Genomic DNA, 21,231 nt, shown 5'->3' on the forward strand with positions numbered 1-21,231 from the left:
TTCAAAAAAGTGGAGGTTTCACGTCTTCTCTCTTTTTTTTTTTAAGACAATGAGCCCGCAGACCAAAGGACTGAGAACATATTTGGGAAATTCCAAGAAAACCCACAAGGAAAATGAGGGGGAGCAATGAGCCAGAGCAAAAACAGGATGAGATCAAGAAAAGGAAGTCATAGAAGACAAAGAAAAAAAAGTACAGGAGGCTGCGTTTTTAGAAGAAACACACAGAGAACCAGGAGAAGAGGAAGGAATAGATTGATACCACGGTCAGAAAGACCTCCCAGAAAACAGAGAGGGTGTGAGCCTTGGCTATGCCTCAAACAATTCTGCTGGCAGACTTCCTGAGGACAGACACCATGACTGTGATTTCTGTTACAATTATCCTAACATCTTGCACAGGGATAGCAGATGGATGAGTGGGTAGATGGATAGCTAGATGCTGTGAGTATACATTGATAGACTTTCCACCTGAGCACAGGAAATGGGTGCAGCTGTCAATGGGAGTCTTAGTAAAGCGTTACGTCTGCGGTGTCAGTTCAGGAGGTAGTGTCCAACACAGGAAAGCAGTTACACAAAAAGCTGAAGAACAAAGCTGAGCATTTGCATTGAATAACCGTGTTACCCTGGGCTCATACATTAACTCACTGAACCTTGGTCTCTACCATAGTTAAATCAGAATAATGGACTCTGGTGTTTTTCCCAATTATAAAATGCCTTACAAAAATATCCTTGTTGCTTACCACCTCAAGTTTACCACTTATCCGGACCTATGTCATGGTGTAGTGAATAAAGCCACTGCCTGCAACACCAATAACCCATATAGGTGTGAGTTCACTACTGATCAAGCTCCCTGCTAATATGCCTAGGAAAGCATCAGACTGCTGCTAGTATTAGGGCCCTTGCACCTGCATAAGGGACCACAATGCATCTCCTGGCTCCTAGCTTCTACAAGCCCAGCTCCGGCCATTGCAACTATGTGGGAAATGACTTCGCAGTCACACGATCTTCCTCCTTCTATCTCTTTTTCTCCCTTGTAGTTCTACCATTAAAATAACTAAATAAATGTGGGGTTTTTTTTAAAATTTACCCTTTACTCGTCTCAACAAAGATTTTTTCCCCCTGGCTGTCAGGTTCTCCTGACTTCTTAGTATGTACTCTAGCTATACTTCTTCATTGCACGTCAACTTGTCCTCCCAGAAATGGCTGCTTGCTCCAAGCTATCGCATCTACAGAGCAGGTGGCCTCAGCCTCCTGCTGGAGGGGAAGTAGGAGGTTTTTTCATTGACTTGTGTGAGTCAATCCTCATCAGGTATATGGGGATAGTGTGCAGCCCCTCTTTCATGTGCCCCGCTGGCTTCTCATTCATCCCTCTACCTTTTCCCTTTGGCATCCCAATCCCAGTCCCCTGGGTTTTCTAGTCAAGCAGAAGCCCTAACCGGAAACCAGAGGAAAGAAGGAGAGCAAGGTCAGAGCATGGCTGTCCTTGGGTGTTTCCCTGAAAGATGCCTGGAGATGCCAGACACCTCAGCTGGAGAGTACTGCTCAATTCTCAAGGGTTTAGCTACAAAACCCTTTCTTCTTATGGATTTGGGAACTAGTGGAGTAACTTCTTGTGATGATAACACCTCAACTGTTGAAAGCCAGATTCCATAGTTATGCTACTTGGTTTCCCTGCATCCACCACTTTATGAACAACCATCCTTAGATTTTGCTCAGATTATCCTAATATGAGTGTTTCATTTGCATCCTTTTAAGAACCTCACAAATAGAGAGGGACATCACAGTTTGTTATTAGTTTTGTGGTTGCTGGCGGTTGCTGTTTGCTTGTTTGTTTTGGGAAGGGGAGGAGTATTTTAGAGCCAGCTTGCCAGGACCAAGCAATCTGCGCTGATTGCAATTAAGCTGGTCGTACACTAGCAATTAAGGTGGTCATATCCCACTTCAGAGAACATAGATGCAATTCCCTTCTCCGGCTCCTAAATTCAGTTTCCTTCCAGAGCAGACCCAATCACTGCAGGTATTTGGAAATTCAGTAAGTAGACAAGATGTCTCTCTCTGTATCCCCTCTCTTTGCCTCTCAAGATAGAGAGAGAGAGAGAGAGAGAGAGAGAGAGAGAGATAAAGTAGATAGCAGCTTCTTAATATAATCCCTAGTTGGTAAAATGAGATCTATTGTTTCATTTTGGTTTTTTATTTTTTTAAAGATTTACTTATTTTTATTGGAAAGGCAGATATACAGAGGAGGAGAGACAGAGAAGAAGATCCTCCATCCAGTGGTTCACTCCCCAAGCAGCCACAACAGCTGGAGCTGAGCCAATCTGAAGCCAGGAGCCAGGAGCTCTTCCAGGTCTCCCACATGGGTGCAGGATCCTAAGGCTTTGGGCCATCCTCGACTGCTTTCCCAGGCCACAAGCAGGGAGCTGAATCAGAAGTAGGGCTGCCAGGATTAAAGTTGGCACCCATATGGGATCATGGTGCATTCAAAGCGAGGACCTTGACCACTATGCTATCGCACCAGGCCCTGTTGTTTTGTTTTAAGCTGGGTTTCATTCTTGGTCTTAGTGCAGTCACTGACCAACCTCATACCCTTCACTCTTCCACAGCTTCTGTGATTCTAGTTCTATGACAATCCAAACCTTGGTCAGATTTGATTTACTAGCGTAAAAATTACATCAAAAGTCTGACATGAACTCAGGACCAATTTACCCAGACTATACAACTCCCCCAAAATAGATGCCCTGGAAATATGGTATGTAGAGTCTGCTCCACCGATTTTGGATGACTAATTTTAGATAGCCTGCTGAGGACAAACATCTATTCATCACTTGCCAGAAGCTTCTGCTACAATGTGCGCACCTCAAAGCAGGCAGCACTAAACAAGGTTGCTTGACCTTCTTGAGTTTCCATAAAAGGAATGACCAGACCAGACAAGGCAAGGGCTCTCAGTGGTTGGCTTTAGTCATCCTTACAATAGAGCCAAACCCTGACAGCAGCAGCTCTGGAGGCAGGGAGACACCATCTTTCTCACATAGGTTTTCATATTGTGTGATACCGGGGACTTTTTTCTTGACCTGATTTTGTAATAAGCCTGCAGCAAGCACTGTATTTGGAAGTCTGGGGGTTTCCATTCCACAGCAGCTCCTGAAAATAGAGATGTTCTTCTTCAGATACAGCAAATGCCTGATTCCCACCTCTAAATAGTCTAGGTTAATTGTCTCACTTAATATTCTCCAGTAGCAAATTCTACAGTCTCATTCAACATTACACTAGGAAGAAAAATCCTTTTGTGTGAAATTGGGCCTCCAAGTCAGACTAGGGGTGAAAGAAAGTAGATGTTAGCAGTCACTGCTTCCCCAAATAAACATTAGCTTGGTTAATGATCTCTGAAAAAAACAAAGCAGGTCTCTCTTTCCTCCTCCTCCTCCTCATCATCATCATCATCATGGAGCTGGGTATCAAGGAAAGGAAAGGAGATGCTTCTATCTCTGTGTATAAATCACATCTCTTCCCTATGACAAATTGTGTCCAGGCAAAGCTTATTACACATTCAGCTTGAAAAAAATCTCGTGAAGGAATAGAAAATACATAACAGCAGCTTTATGGAGCTAGGCTCAGGAAATGACTTGAACCTGTCCCAATTTTAAAGTTCCATCCTATACAACAAACAGCTAAAACCCCATTTTCTGGGGGGAACTGCCCTTATAGGGAAGGTGTGGCAAAGCCATCTGCTGCTTTATAACCATGGTCTGTAGCCTTGTTTTTCTGGTCCAACTATGAAATTGCACTAATCACAGAAACAGACTGTTTGGCCAGGAAGCAATGTATGCCAGACACAAGTGAATTTAAGCCCACATGTATTGAAGCTGCAAGCTTAGTTTGCAATTTATGTGCAAGTGGTTTTGTATTTATTGATCTGGACTGAGTGCAGGTCCTATAGGGGAAATATGACAGATTTCATCTGTCTGACAGCCAAGTCTAATTGTATTTTCAGTCTGAAATTACCAAAGACAAAAGTGCACATGTTGAGGGTCTTTGCTCTGCTGCCATATGGAGTATTAGATACAGGGCTGTGGTCACTCTAAGCATTCATTTTCATAACTAAATACAGACTGCATCCTGAACAGCCAAAGTAATAGAGGCGAGAGGTATTGTTATTATTATTATTATCATCATCATCATTATTATTATTTAAACTTGACTTAACATACCATTGGATCTTCCCTGAATATGGGTGGGCCATCCTGAAGAGTGTCTTTTATAGACAGGATTGGTGGAGCAAGAGCAATGGGGGGATTTAAAAGATGTATCATATATTATTGATTCATCTGGACTATGAAACTCCGAAGTCAAAAGTCAAATACTTGCCACAATGGCTGTCACTAAAATTATATCCAATACTTCTGGGAAGGCCTGGCATTTTAAAAATCAAAATGCATCTTCTTTAACATTCCTTCCAGGCTGTGGAAACTAATTGTGCCTATGAGAATAGTTGTCTATGATTTCATTCTCTCTCTCTGTCTCTCTGACACACACACATACACAAGCACACCACACTTTAAAGCACAGAGACTCACAGCTATAAACACATATAGATGCACACACATGGATACACAGGGAATCTATCATCACCAAAAATTGTGCAGTGACTTAATTAGAAGCCATTGTATAACCTGTAGACAACAAAACCTACCCCAAAGGGTATGGACAAATAGCCAGCATCCACATTCTGGATTCTAAAAACAGGTCGCCAGGATTTTGAATTCTGATTGGCCAGTCTATCAAGCAGTGTTGGACCCTAGCGATCCCTCCACATTTTCAGTTTCAATGATCTCACATCTTGCATACTCCTTCCACTCTACGCACTCTATCCACAGGAGCAGTTACCTTTACCCTACGCCCTTGTGCATATGGTGTAAAGGCACATTCACTAAACACAGACTGAGCAAGACCTGATTGCTTAAATTCTCTGACTTGGTGTTTATCCTCTTAAAAACTGGCACTAACACTCTGCCATAAAAAAGGATTGATATATAATGCTGAGGAAAAAGAATTAAATTATTTAACATGGGGCAAGCCTTGGGTGCAACAGTTCAGGTTGCCTGGAGTGCCCACACCCTATCTTGGAGTGCCTAGGTTTGAGTCCCAGCTACGCTAGGTTTCTACAGCTGTCTTTGTCTCTTCACCTTTCAAATAAAGTCAAAATTAGTAAATAATTCTTCATCAACAACTCATCACTATTAAGAAATAGGCTGTACTCTCAAGTCTTATCAGAGTTCCCTTTTTCCTTTTAGTTTTAGATTTTCTCAAAGAAATGTTGTGTCTTGATTGCCTCAGCTCCCACCTCATTTCTGTCTTCTACAGGCACATCTGTAGTCCCAGCGTTTTATCTGTTGTCCATTCTAGTAACCTCATTATTATCTGTTAATCTAGTATCATCCCGTGTATCATCTAGTATCATCATCATCTAGTGTTGGTCCCAAGTCCCAGGACTTGAGTGTTGTGTCAGTTCAACATCAACACAACTAAGCTAGCTTTTCTTTTTGTCCCTCTCCCATACCCTCCATCATGCTGGCCCACAGCCTTTGTCCACTCTCTCTCCTTTCCATCCTGCTCTTTGTTTAGTTGAATCTTTTTCTTCTCACACCTTCAATGCCAAAAAAACCTTCAGGTTGTTGTTGCTAGACCTGCTTCTGTGACTTGCAGTGCAGCCTGCCCCTGGTTTTATCTCAGCTTGCCACAGCTACTCCGTTAGCCCCACTTGGCCCCAAAGGCACTCGGCAGTAGCAGTTCAGCCCTATAAGGCTGGGTTTGCCTGTTGTGTTAGTTTCTCACTGTTGCAGATAAATTACCACAAATTTAGTAGCATAAATTTTGTAATTATTATCTTCTGACTCTATAGGTCAGAAACATGAAATGGCTCCCAGGACTAACACTGAGGTGTTTCCAGGGCTACATTCCTTCAAGAGGCACTAGAGGAGCATCAGCAGCCTGGCTTGCAGCTTCAGCTTCTTGTGGGCACCTGCCTGCTTTGCCTTGCAGGTTTCTTCCCCCACCATCAAAGCCAGGAATGTGGCATCTCCCTGTTCTGCTCTACCTGCTGCCCTTACCTCCTTCCACTTCTCAGGCCAATTAAGATTACACAGGGCCCACTCAGATCATCTAGATCATTAATCTTCATCACTTTGGTGAAGTCTCCTTTGCCATGTAAGGGCATATATGCACAGGCTTCAGGGATCAGACACAGAACTCTTGGAGGAAGGGGTCATTGGTTTGCTTACTACATCGACCCCACTAATATAATTTCACAAGTTAGTTCCCTAATTTTCTAAGAGTACCAACCCCATTCATGTTCCCACAAGTTCTCTAACAATACACAATGGCCTCTCTCACAGAAGCTGTGCACATACAGAGCCCTCTGCCTTGACTTAATCTACTCTTGACCAACTCTTAATCCAGATCAAAACCTCTCATGCAACGCACTCATAATATAACATATTTTCGTTCTGGTTACATGAGTTTTCATGTATACACATGTTTCATGATTACCTGAGCAACGTGTATCTCCCCACTAGACCTCAAGTTTCAAGAAGACAGAGACCACTTTTGATTTTGCTCCATTTTGTTTCAGGGCCTAGACAGCACTTGGTACTCATTTGATTAATATTCGTTGAATAATTAAATTAGAAATAATGATCTTCAGCTATCACAAATATCAGGAGGAATTGATCCTTACCTAATGCTCACAACAAACTTATGAGGTGCAGCTATCATAATCTCCATTTTCTAGATTAAGAGCTACAGAAGAAAGTTGTTAGACAATTTGCCAGACATAACCAATGGAGTCAGGATACTATCCCAAGTAGATTTGCTTCCAAAGATTGCACTGATACACAGGAATTCTTTTCACATGAACATGAGGTAGCTGAGACAACAGAATAAACCTAGATGAGGATGTGCATTTGGCATAGTAGTTAAGAAATTACTGGTATGCCCACATTTCACATCAGAGAGCCTGAGTCTACCCTGGATTCTTAATTCCTGTTATTATGCTCCCTTGCAGGCAGCAGGGGGAGGCTCAAGTACCCAGGCCCAGGCCAGTCACAAGGAAGACCTGAACTGAGCTGCTAGTTCCAGATGGGAGATTTCGTGCTCTCTCTCTTTCTCTCTTTCTATATCTCTCTCTCTCTCATATATACTCTCCTCCTCCTGCCTGGCTTTCTGAATCAATTAAATCTAGAAAACAAAGAATTGTAAGCACTTTTTAAAAGTACAGTTGAAGCTTTGATATGAGGAGGCCTCACCCAGGCACATGCACCTGGGCCCTCACACCTCCTAACCTCCCTGTAAACCTTTTGGGCAATTTGGAGAACATTCACAAAAGACCTGGAAATTGAGACAGGCATGTTAGGTAAAGTTCTATGAACATGACCTGAGTGACACCTGCTGACCTTCACCACATGAGCAATGAGCAGGAAAGATAAGGACTTGGAAAGGCGAGGACACACATACGTCTACTGATGTGGTTTGGATGATAGCTTGGCTGCCTCCCAAAGTTCACGTGCCCACAGGGTAGGTCTACTGGAACATGAGGAAGTAGGGCCCCTAAGGGGGGGTCCAGATGTCACTGGGGTCTTATAATCAGATACAAGTTCTTGCAAGAGGATTGTTGGGGGGAAAAATCTCCATTTATGCTCATTCTCTCCCTCTCTCTCTTTCTCTGTGTCTCTCTCATACTTTGCTGTGTGACTCCTCCTCCATGCAAGCTATGTCATTGCCATATATTGCCCTCATCAGAGAAAAAGCCAACAAACCCACACAATCTCAGACTTGCACCTCCAAAACTGTGACCTGAATATCTCTTTTCAGGAGGGCCAGATCAGACCATAGCACCCATCAGTGCTGTGGAAGTCTTACTTAATATCCCTGCTCTTTATTACTTCAATTTCAACCTTTGCAGGTGTAGTCTTTATGACCTAAAAGTGGCATAAACATTTGCTACAGGAATTCATCTACACAGAGAAACAAAAGACTGGAGGAAATCAAATTGAACCTGAAGCTTGAAAGATTGTGTGATCTTTATTTCTTTGTGGCAGAGAGTTCTGCTTCTTTGCAGCATTTGTGGAATTTATTAAGTAATAGGAGTGTTCTTTATCCCTATTAAATCCTGGTTTACCTGCACCTAATGCTAATGAGGTGACTCAGAGTAAGCACCTAGATGGATGCAAAAGACAGGTTAGTCAACAGAAAAATCAAGTATGTGATTTTAAGGTGAGAAATTGCATCCCCTATCTCTTCCACTGCCCTCCAGAGAAGGAAGAGGTTAGAGACTGAATTATAAACACCTCGGAAGAGCTTCCAGGTTGATGAGCACAATGAGATACAAGGTTGCGAGTGACTACAAAGAGCATGAAAGCTTGGTACCCCAACCTTAACCCCATGCATACATTTCTGCCATGTGGCTGTTCTTAAGTTGTATCTTTTAAAGCAAACTGGTGTTGGCAAATGTCTTGCCAAGATGTGTTCATTTTGCAAATGCCCAAATCTCAAGGGAAGTCTTGAGAAACCCCAAATTATGACTGACAATCAGGAATACAGGTTAACCCCGTGACCTATAACAGGCCTCTGAAGTGAGAGACATCTTGTGAGACAAAAGGGAAACCTGTGGGGTCTGTGCTAACTCAAAGGGTTAGCAGCAGAAATGCCTTGAATTCTTGGGCAACCAGTTGGAATCAAAGAGTAGAAAATTCCTTGATGCTGGAAGAGACAATACATATTTGGTGCTAGAGTTAATCAGAGATGGGAGGAAGTTAAAGATGAAAGGCAATAGCTGACTGCATTGGGAAAATTTGGATCCCTACAAATAACAGGAAGTGTTGCCTTCCAGGAGTGCCATTGATGAGGCTGGCAAGCTGCATTCCTGAGTTCCCGCTTAGAAATTTATCTATTATTCTGTAGTTAGCTCCTGTAGATTTTTATTTTTGTTTTTGAATGGCACAGAGACAGACAAGCAGACAAACAAAAATATTTCAGCTGTTTATTCAATTCCCAGATGCCCATAAAGCTTGGGTCAAGCCAAAGACAGAAACCCAGAATTAAATCCAGGGTTCCCACAAGGATGGCAGGGCCCACTGCTTGCCAGGGTGTGCATTAACAGGAATTTGAAACTAGAAGTAGAGAGAGGATTAGAACCCAGGGACTCCAATATGGGCTATGGGTATCTCAGACAGCTTCCTAATTGGTTTGCCAAACACTTGCCCTTGTGTAGCTTTTTGAGCAGAAATTTGCTTAGCAGCTTTTCTTGTATCACAAAGAAACTTTTACCTGTAGCCCAATACATTCACACATCAAATAAGATTTTTTAACCATACACATCAACATCATTCCATAGCATTAACATATAAAACTGTAATTTACAGTTAACTTCATTGTATTTTTACCAAGTAGCCAATGTTAATCAGTCAGAACTCTCATGGTAGAGTCAAGCATGACTTTGACAATTTTAAATTAAAGCCCAAAAAGCTCCTGGATAATTCATGAATATGTTGGCTTTCCTTCTAAGAGCCATTGGCGGGCTTAAGCCATAACGTATCAATTTTCAAATAAATGAATAGCACCTAGGACACTCCCTTATATCTGGGATAACTGTGAACTGAATTGAAACAAATTCAAAGTTCTGCCTCTAACGCTTCTTTTCACAGGCCTCAAAGATGCATTTGGAGTTTTTGCACTGTTGGACACCCAATTTACATGGCTGTGAGGAGCTGCTGAGCAGTTTATCTTCTCTCCATTTTAACGATCAAAACTGAATTCCTGTGAAACCATTATCTGGTTAGGATTGTGCTATTCTACACCACCTGTTGACTTGGAGAAAATGGGCTAGATTTACAGTTAAGTTTATTAAGGGGCGTTGTAAGAAAACTGCTTTGCATAAACGCCTGCAGATCAAGCCATACCTAGCAGGGCAAAAAGAAAACACAAAACAGAGGCAGATGTTTTCTGCAATGTAAAGGCAATATCCTGCTCACACCTGAATCATAAGGCCTGAGTTGGAGTCCCAACTCTGCTTACAACTGCAGCTTCATGCCATGTGTACCCTGGGGGAGGGAATAGTGCACGTGTCCCTGACATCCACACGTCCACATGGGAGACCCAAATTTAGTTCTGGGTTTTTGGTGTCAGCTTGGCCCTGAATAGAATATTTCTCTCTCTCTCTCTCCCCACTCTCTCCTATGTCTCTCTCTCTCCCATGTCTCTGTCTCTCTCCCTTTCCCTCTCTGTCTCTATCTCTATGATATGAGATCTGAATTTAGGCTGCCTAAACAGATAAAGGTGCATATCCCAAAATATTCAAAGCATCACAGTTTAAAAAAAAGTCCTCTTCTCAAGCATATTCCCAAACTAATCATAATGAGGGAGGGCTTGGTCATTGCATGAAATGAAAATTAATTTATTTTATTATTGCCCTGTACCACATGGTAATAACTACTATTTTATCCTCCCCACCCCCTCACCTTTTTTTGGTTTTAACAGAAGCAAGGTTGTTGGTGGTTATGGCCATGAACATCCAATGAATGATTCATGCTCATTCAAGTGGAACCCCTGGGAAATGTTGCCAATAACTTGGTTTGTTTCTTATTTTCAGTTCTCAGCAGACAACATATTTGTCTATATTCTTACAGAGCCATAAATTTTTCAGTTAGTGTACAAATCATAACACTCTGTGATTTCCATTTGGGCGCAGTCCTTGGGGCTTTGAGAACGAGGGAAAACACTAGCATCTTGATCAACAGTGTGGGCTGCGATCCCACAGCCTCCCGGGAAGACCCAGACGAGGAGGGAGGAAGGCTGCTGTGCACAGTTGTAAATCCTTAGCTGCATCTCCACAGCAGCAGATAGCATTTAGCCAGCCGACTCACAACTTTCCTCTCTGCAGCACTAGGACAGGGAGCTGGACTGTTCAGCTGCCTCCACCTTGGGGTCCCCAGGGGTTGAACATGTGCAGCTCAAGAGGCAACACTTCTGCACAGCTCAGTCTCTCTCTGCAGTTCAGCCTTGAGACAATGACTTTATTTCAATACAGAAATGGGAAAATATCTTTCAGACTTAATTTTGAGGCTTAATTAAAACACTATGGGAAAAAATGTCTCCGGCAGCATGGCATTTAGTGCAGATCCTCAGGATATGTCACCTCCCAATGGGAAATATCTTGATGTGAGATGATCTGACAAATTTTGTGTATGGGAATTGCCACTGAACTTAATAGGCTCTGGGCCTGACCCTGATTTGGACATAAATTTAATCCAAATGTTGACCATCTCAGCAGTCCACAAAGACTGAACTGAACAAGCAAACATCTACCCCTGTATCACTGGAACCAGGGTAAATCTAGCCACAGAGCTGGAAAATACACTTCCCTGAAGGTTCTCCCAGAGAATGGAAACTGGCCCCTGTTTGTGACCATGCAGAAGGGCCAACCTGAATGGAAAAGACTCCATCTGGAGTTCTACGAAGATTCCTACCACCTGACACACTTGGGACGAGCTCACACAGGCCCTGTTCTTCAGTTTCCAGTGTTCCTGTAGGAAATCCAATTCCTTCACAAAGGCCCCTTCTCTGTCGACAGCCCACCACACTGCAGACTGTTTCTGACCCTCTAAGAGAGCAGCACTTGCTGATGCCACATGAGAACAATAATGCTTGCTTTCTCCTCCATTGTAAGACTTGCAAGAAGCATCCTTTTTGCAGCCACACCAAAATCTTAGCTCTAGACACCTCCCTGCTCACCAGTCAAACCTTATCCCATCACGACATCTATTTCAGTATTTTTCCCTTCTCTGCAAAAGCAAAGCATTCACTCTGAGGCACGCTTTTGAAGCAATAAACAGCTAGCTTCTTTGTGGAAAAATAGGTAATTTTCCAGTAACCTTTGGAAGCATCTAAATAACCCACACATATTTATGGCTGAGTGACTCTCTGGAATGAAGAAACTTTAAGCCTGTGTGTGCAAAGATTTCCATTAACATCTTTGAACAGCCTCTCATCTCATTTTAAAACCAGTGACTCACTCAACAAAGGAGAGTCTGATGGGTTTGTTGCATTTTTTTTTCCTTTCTCCCCTTCACTCAGCTTGGTTTCCTAACCAGAGGTCGGCTGTGTGCATGCAACCTTTGTGAAAGTTCAAACGGCGAGTCTTCACCTGGAGGTCTCACGATCCTGGGAGGGAGAGGCCCTCACGGCAACCAGGGTCAGCCTTTCTTTCTCCTTCTCAATGAACTTCTATATTCCCCTTGCCCCCACTCTCTGCTTCTGGCAAGAATAATCCTCCTAGGAGAAGGGGAAGGGCTCTCATCTTCCTCCCACCCCCCCAACACTGCAGGAGGAATGCACTGTTTTTTAAAGGGCTTGTTCTTGGGAGAAAATGCCACAAGCTATATTTATCTCTAATCCATTTCTCTCTCTTCTCCAAGATTAAGGAATTAATGACTGCTACATCTGCTGTCCTTAGCACATTAATTACTATAAATTGGCTGCAGTCTCAGAAAAAAAATCCACTCACCCACAAGAGTGAGAGGGCATGGCTGTACTCAAAGCCTTAGTTACCTAATCTCAATAGGACAGCAGTGTAGCAGCAAGCACAGGAAAGGCCTACCTGGGCATGGTTGCTGGGTTTCCACCTGCAGGCTGCAGCGTGGAGGAAGGAGTAGGACCTGGTGAGGTGAGGGAGAAGGCCACTGTATATTTGACAATACATGCCATTCTTCAAAGCACAGAAAAGACCCCAGACTAAAGAAAACTACTTTTGAATTCATAAAATCCTGCATCCTTGCAAGCCCTCTTTAGTCATTTAGCATGCTGGTGGTTGTAGTACACATGCTAAAATCCTTGCATCAGAACACAGTGAATGCAAGTGTTCAGATCCACGTGTCCACTCGGATTCCCTTATACACTTCTGCCACTGGGGATATAGCCAGGCCCCATCTCAGAGAACCAGCCTGTTCCTTCATATTCCATGTCCTCCCTCACTTCTCTTCTTTACCCCTTCCCATCCTACAGCGTTCCATGAATTATCAGCCCAAACTCAAGGATTCCTCATTCTGAAAGCTGAGCTCCTCCAGTTCTTCCTCCCTGCTTCAGTGGAGCTCACTCGTTCCCTGCTGCCATGAGGTTCACAGTCCCAAGGCCCTGAGTACCACGAGGTCTGGACTTATGAAGTCTGGACTGACTCATTGCTGCTTCTCCCTTCCCATCCCTTTGACCCCCACCAGCTTTCTTCCTTTCCCTTCACACTCGAACTTTCCCTCCCTCATCTCACTTCATATACAACCCTCCATATTCTGGCTTCTGGATCCCATCCTCTATTAAAGATGGTCTCTTAGGACAGGCACTTGGTGCAACATTAAGATCCTGCTTGGGCTACTCCTATTGCATATTACAAGGCCTGAGGTAATCCTGGCCCCACACCTGATTCCAGCTTCTTGCTATTGCTCACCCTGTGAGGTAGCAGGTAAAAGCTCAAATAGTTCAGTTCCTGCCCATCTATGTGGGGAAATCTTGCTCCAGGCTTCAGCCTGGCCCAGCCCCAGTTGTAAAAAGACATTTGAGAAGTAAAGCAGCAGATGGTTCTGTCTGTCTTTCTCCGTGTGTGTGTATGTGTGTGTGTCTATCTTTCTATATCTCTTTCAAATAGATTACATAAATTAAGCTGCTTTCTCTAAGGTCACCTTGCTAAATCCCAACCTTGGCCCTACCTCTGTGAAAATAGCACAATTTGAAACCTGGGGTATATTCTTGACTCTCCTGTCACCTTTATCCCTGACTCAGGAATGACCAGGCTCTGCCAAATCCACATCCCAGTCTCAAGCATATCCATCACCCACCTTCACCAGGTGCTCCCTGGTTCTAGCCTGCACCTGCATGGCTGCACCCTCCTACCTGCTCGCCCCCAGCAAGTCTTCCTGCCTCCCACAGTCTACCTTCTTAGGCAGGGTGAACTTTCTTCAATACAAATCATGTTTAAGTCCTTTAATAACATCCTTCTATATTTCTGTCTTTCTCCCGGGATAAATTTCCAACTCTTAACAAGATTTACTGGGCCCTTTGTTGTCACACTCCAATCTCATCAATTTGAACTCTCATTATCTCTGCATCCTTCTGAATTTCTCAAGGTTTCTTGAGAGTGAAGTGCTTCCTCCCATTATTGGGCCTTTGTCCAAGCAGGTCTTTAATCTTTTACCAGTCCCTTCTGCCCAGATAACTCTTTCATGCTCTTCAGTTCTCATCATAGACATCTATCTTCAGGAACCTTTCCCCATCTGCCTCAGTCCTGGTTAGGAGTCCCCAGGCCCCCTCCAAGCCCCTCCCAAGAGCACCTAACCCTCCCTCATCATACCACATAGCAAAACTTGTACTTGACTGTTTTCTGCTTGGTATCACCTTCTCTGCAGAGAGCGTAAGTATCCCCAAGCCAGACCAAGCTGAACGCATTTATGTTAAGGATGTTGAGCCCCAGACATGAAGCTCACAGCAGCCGGAACATCAAAGTCATCAGAAATAGAGGCCCTTCCTTCTACCTGCCCTTCAGAAACCCTAAAATAAGAATGCCGGTCATTGCTCCTGTATGCCTATCACACCATCTTCCTGTCTCACTCCCAGATTGGTGTCCTTACTTCAGTGCAATCCACAAGGCCACCACAGCTCCTGCTGTGTTAACCAACACTCAAGATCACCTTTCATCTGTGGTGCTCACTGTTAACACTCTCTCAGCTTCACAATTCCACGCAGGGGAGAGAATTCCTTTGGCCACTCTTACCCTCAGATACTGTGCCAGTTGAATCTTGTTTTCTCATCAACATCTGGAAAATGACCTTTGATTCAGATTAAATCAAATGTTGCACAAGGATGGGACATGGTGGGTGTACAGCCTGGCTGCACTCAGTTAGCAGGGTTCTCGGGGTTTAGTTCTAAATAACGGACACCTCTGAGACTCCTCTCTTGCACTGTATCTTTCCAGCAGGAAATTAAGCACTTCAATGCTTATACTCCTTGCCCAGTAGAGGGTAATGTGCTGAATACTGACATAGCAGAGGGCAGTGTGCTCTTAGTGGCTGCAGCAGCATTTGACAGAAGCTCCTGTCTAGAACACCCATTTGGAGATCCTTTTTCAGTCAGACCAGGCAGGGTAAAAAGTCCTTGATCCCCATTCAACAAAAAGATAGCTGTTGTTCCTTAAAGAGAGTTGCCCAGATAATAAATGTGTTCAGACTCTACACTTCACTTAGAGTCAAACCTACCACTTAGCTGATAACAGCTCCTAGTAGCTTTAACCAAAACAGTAATAACCTTTTGTAGCTTGAGCCTGCTTGTCTGACCTCTGTTTAAAATAATTGCCCAGTTGGGCTTTAAAAGTCTAGGAGAAAATCAGATAAAACACATAAACAGGATTAATGCAATATTTTAGCATTGAAGTAACAACAAGTGCTCCAAGATCTGGCCTGGTTTGAAATTCATCTCTAGACTCAGCAGATTTATAAGCCACAGATCCCATAGGATGCTGAGCATAGCTTCTGACTTATGATCAATACGAAGGGCACTATCTTTTAAAAAAAAGTTTCTTTGTTTATTCAAAAGACAGAGAGAGAGAGAGAGAGAGAGAAGGTGAGAGAGAGAGAAAGATTCCACTCACTGATTTACTAGCCAAATGGTTCTAACAGCCATGGCTGCGCCTGACTAAGAGTTAAAGCATAAGTACTTCATTCAGGTCCACTGTATCATCATCTACTTCCAGCCTAGGACACGTGAGCAACAATCTAGATAGGAAGTATAGAAGACAGGGCGTAAATGGGCACTCCTGATACATGATGGTAGCATGGAAAATGATAGCTTAACTCGCTGAGCTAAGGCATGAGCCCTGGACTCTTTCTTAAGTCATTTCTCCTTGATGCGAAGCAGATTTTTACTTCGCATCACACTTTAAGATCTTTCCCTTTCCATCATTTGTCTTTCAATAACCAAGAACAACCATTTAGAACTGCTTATGAAAAACACACAAGAAGAAACTCCATAAGCATCTCCAGTCTCTATGCACTAGGAATGGACATTCAGCCTACCACTTTAGATACCTGTTAAAGTATCCCCACCACAAACCATAGGTCTGGGTTCAAGTCCCAACTCCACTCCCAATTCCAGATTTGTGCTAATTAGTACATCCCTAGAGACAGCAGGTAACGGCTCAAGTGGTTGTATTCCCATCACTCATATCTGAGACCCTGATGAAGTTCCTGTCCCCTGGCTTTAGCCTGGTCCAACCCTGGCCATTTCAAGCTCTGGGCCTTTGGAGAGTGACCATGTCCTCTCATCTTTCCCTCAGTAAATATATAAATTCTTAAGAAAGTTTTGGAGAAAAAATATCTTCTCTTCTTCTACTTGAAAGGAAGAAAAAGAGACAGACACCGAGAGCAATCTTCCACCTGCAGGCTCACTTCCCTAGTACTTACAACTGCTAAGCCTTGGCTAACCTAAAGCCAAGAGCTAGGAGCTCAATCTTAGTCTCCAGGAGAGTGGCTGGGAACCATTTACTAGAATTGTTACCCTTCCTCCCTGTATGCACAATAGTAGGACACTGGAAGAGGAATCAGTCCAGAACCCAGGCATACAAATACATCCTGAGTGCCATTTTGACATCCATACCTAATGGCTGTCCATACATTTAGCTTCTGATTCCATTTTTCTACAAACATTTTGAAGTCTTGTCATATTTTATTGTGTTTTAACATTTGTTTGTTTGTTTGAAAGTGAAAATTGCATGGAAAGAGAGAGAGAGAGGGTGGAATTTTCCATCCACTGATTCATCTCCCAAACAGCCACAGCAGCCAGAGCTGGATCAGAAGGAAACGAGGATCCAGGATCTTGTACTCATCTCCCACACAGATGGCAGGGCCTGAGCTTTTGGACCATCCTATACTGCTTTGCAATTCCATCAACAAGGAGCTGAATCAGAAATGGAGCAGCTGCAAAAGAAACAAGTGCCCGTATGGGATGGCGGTGTCATAAAGGGAGGCTTAACCCACTATGCCACAAAGTTCTAAAACTTTACAATCAGTGATCTGGAAAGAGGGAAAGATGGAAATCTACACATAAAGCTTCTCATTTGGTAAAACCTCCAGTAGGTTTACAGGACCAACTACCCAAAGTTTCTACAATGTTTCAGTGTTGGACAGCTCCCTTCTGCAAGCCACACTCCCTTTGCCTTCACGGCACCACTACTGGAAACTGGTAAATATACCTTGACAACAAAAATACTAGATGTCTACCACTGCTTATACCTGCAATGTCATGACACGCCTGAAGAGCAGAAAGCTGTTATTATTGTGAAACATAGAAGACAATGGGGAGGGGAAGAAAGAGAGGGAGGAGAGGGAAAGAAAAAGAGGAAGACTTATAGCTACAAAACCGTAAAAAGGAAAATAAGAATTAAAAAAAAAAACTTAAAAAAAGAAAAAGGAAACTACAGGACAGCAGATCCTTCTGATCCGTTCTTACACTTACCTGGTTTAAGCATCACCTCAGGGCTTGCTGAACACACATTCCTGGGTCAACTCCTCTGATTAAATCAACTCCTCTGATTAAATCAAGAACTCCAAGAGTGCGACCTGAAAAAATATTTTCCGTGAGCACTCAGGTGACCTTTACCAACTGACAAGTTTTGAAATACTGTTCTAGAAGAGGGTACTTTAAAAGTTCATGGAAAACAGGATTGAAAAGTAAGTTTATTTCGGTGCAAAAAAGTTTGACATTCATGCATTCCAAGTCTTTAAAGAGTTTGAAGAAAGTGTGTATTATGGAAAAACATCATGGACTTTGAAAAAAATTGTGCCAAAACAAATTTACCCTTATTTCCCATTTTTCATAATTTCTTGAAGAATTTTTGAAATATCTCACTTATTCTTCCCAAAAAGTGTTCCTCTAATGTAAGGATTCTCACAGAACTGCCCTCTGGAGTCACCTAAGGAGTTTCTTCTTTTTTTTAACTTTTTTATTTTGGCAATCTTTACATTGCTGATAAGGGTAAAAAGTTACAAGGGCTAAAGGGAATATTGAGGAGAAGCCCCACCCAGTCTCCCACCCACCCCAGGTCCTGGATGTAGGGCATGCCCTGAGATCTTTCCTCAAGTGGTTCCGGTAGTTCACCAGTTATGCATTGCTGCCAATCTCGCCACTCCAGACACGATGAGGCTGTTGCATAATCTACTGATTGACATAGTCAATCATGGAGTCTCCCTTTGTCCAGTATTTCGTGGCCAACATATAGCTGAGGTGGTTGGTTGACTTGTTTTATCTTCCATCTTTTCTTGATTAAGTTTCTGAGTCTGCCATTTTGGTTGAAGGGATCCCCAAAGAAACTTTGAGATGCTCCCATACCAGATTCCTATATGTACTAGCAAGTACAGGACCTGGCACAGTTCATCACCCCGATCAGCTGGTGGTTGCAATCACTAGGTTGGTTCCTACTTCAGCCCCGACTTCCACTGGAACCAATGGGTGTTGTAGTCTATCCTGGTTCTGCTCATCACATACTCAGCCATCTCACCAACCAGTGGGAGCTGCAGCCTAGTCAGAGCAACTCCCAATAACCTCCACCAGGCCCGCCCCTGCCCTGATTTGCCAGGAATTTCTTATAAAAGCCACAGGGTCCCCCACCCACATGCACTCAGTCAGAAAGTAGAGGGTCAAGAGTCTGACAACTTTCAGTTCTCATCCAGGATGGCATTTTTATTCAAGTCTACAGTCACAGATCCTGCAAGATTCACTTGAAAAACCAAGTGTTCTCCAATTAAGTCAATGTAGTAGGTCCTGGTTTCAAACCCTCCTCTGAATTCTCAGTACCAATCGCTATGGCAAAGACTCTGAAAGTGCTAGCATAAGGAACCTAGTGTAAGCGTATTTGAACTTATTTAAATTTTTGCTCTGGTCATCGGAACAGTAAGCTTCCTTCAGGACTCGGAAGAAGAGCTTTCTCTGGTCCTCAGTTCCATCTTTGGATCCCCGCCCTATCTTGCAATGACCATCAGGGTCACTCCGGAGCCACCCTCCCCAAAACACACACACACATGCACACACGCACACACACACACAAATTGGAATAGATAGACAGAGAACAACAAGGAAAACTTAGAACCAGACAGGAAACGGTCAGCATGGACTCACACATGCCTTACTAGGTAGGACACAAAGATTAGTTACTCCTCACTAAGGCATCAAAGACTTCTCTGCACACCCCTCCTAAAACGGTTCTGCACTTCAACTGTTGACATATGCATTGTTAGAGTTATAAGCCAGTTTAGACTATCCCAAAATCTGCCAAGTTCAGCAAAATCAAGCTTCAACACTATAAACTACTGAATGCTAAAATGAAAATAGTCACAAGACAGCTGAATAGTACCCTATAGCCATTTTAAGGTGTATAGCAGCCGGTTCTGTGTATAAACTAAAATTGAAATGTCAATTCAACAGGATGTGGTTAAGAACTTGCATTTTTAAAACATATTTGTTACTCAATACCATGTCAATTAATTCCATAATGTTGTAAATTGATGTTGATGTTATGTTGGGGCTTTTAATTGATCAGGATGATATTCTGCCAGCTCTGCTTTCAGACCGGATGGTCTCCCCAAGAAACCATTGAATTTATCTGGACAATGAGAGGCTGGACTCTAAGCATGGTACATGCTTGCAATGAAAGAATCTTGACTGAATTTGAACTGTACTACTGCAACAAGGTGGAGGAATCCACCATGTGGGGAGGGTATACAGAGGGGTTAGGGGAATCCCAGAGCCTATGAAACTGTGTCACATAATGCAATGTAATCAATAAAAAATAATTTAACAAAAAATAAAGAAAGAAATAAAGAAAGAACATGAAATTAACTAGTGAAAAAAATAAAATAAAATAAATGAATTTTGCTCCAAATTTAATTGCTTAAGCAGAGAATTTGGTTTGTTGTCTTTCTTGTTTGACAGCTGAATGGTCTTTTGGCTTTACAAAATGACCATGAGCATCCTACACATATATATATTCTTATCCATATGCATATATCCCTACATGTGTATTTAATCATTCCTGTATGTATTTAGGAACACACCTAACAAAACCTGTTTCCTATGTCATGTGTCAAGGAATAACCTGGATATTCTAATACAGTTTGTGGCAACTTCTAAATCAGAATCCTGCTTCTAATTAAGCTCTTCATTTCTGTTTCTACTTGATATTTACTCGAATTCATTCCAACATCTGAATTTTGCAATGGCACTGATTCTCCAACCTTGGCTGTAGGTTCTTCCTCAAGAAACTTGGCTGAAATATGACTGTTTTTATCCCATTCCTTTCACTAAGTTTGATTTAGGGAATCTCTGACTTTCATATAAAAATAATGTCCACAGATTTCAATGCCATGATTTCTAGGTTCTCATATCCAGAGAAGGTAGAAAATGAGAAAATAGAGATCATGTACTTCCTGGAGCTGGTCCATAGTTGGGGTCACAAGAAAGAGGGTCAATCACAGTCCTCACGCTTGCACAGGCTTCCCTGGGCTGGCCAGTTTCCTGGTCAGTCATTGACAAGCATCTCTGCTGTCACACTTGCAGTCATGACAGGCAAGTCATTAAGATATTTCAGGAAAACAACGTGGAAAATAATGGACCCTTAATGAAAACAAACGAAAAATTAGATATAAAGAAATACCTGAAGTGTTTGATATTAAATTTCTTTCCACATTGTGCAGTAGAAATCATGATTCTGACCAGTACTCTGTAACAGTAGTTCTTCAGAGTTGACATTTTGAATTGGGTGTTCCTTGAGTACATAGGACTATGAACAACATCCTTAGCTTCTACCTACTAGATACCCATAGCACACACAGCCTTTGCCCTCCCACTTGCAACAATCAAAACTGTCTCTACTCAATGTTAAGTGTTCCTATGGGGCAAATTGCCTTAGGTTAAGAACTACTGCCTTACAGCATAGTCTGTGTGTGTATGTGTGTGTGTATATATATATAAATCATGAAACCCAGCCTCAGTAGCAGAAATAAAAAATTAAACCTAAAATATTTTTTCTGGATCATTAAATTTAATCATATAAAATGAATGACTATTTTCTGTGCTTTTGTTTCTTATAAAATATTAACTACCATTTATACTTTTTAAAATCTCTAGTTGACTAGGATAAGGAATATAAAG

This window comes from Ochotona curzoniae, unplaced genomic scaffold, assembly GCF_017591425.1.
Source record: "Ochotona curzoniae isolate NIBS_2020 unplaced genomic scaffold, NIBS_Ocur_1.0 scaffold_4506, whole genome shotgun sequence".
NCBI classification, from domain to species: Eukaryota; Metazoa; Chordata; class Mammalia; order Lagomorpha; family Ochotonidae; genus Ochotona; species Ochotona curzoniae.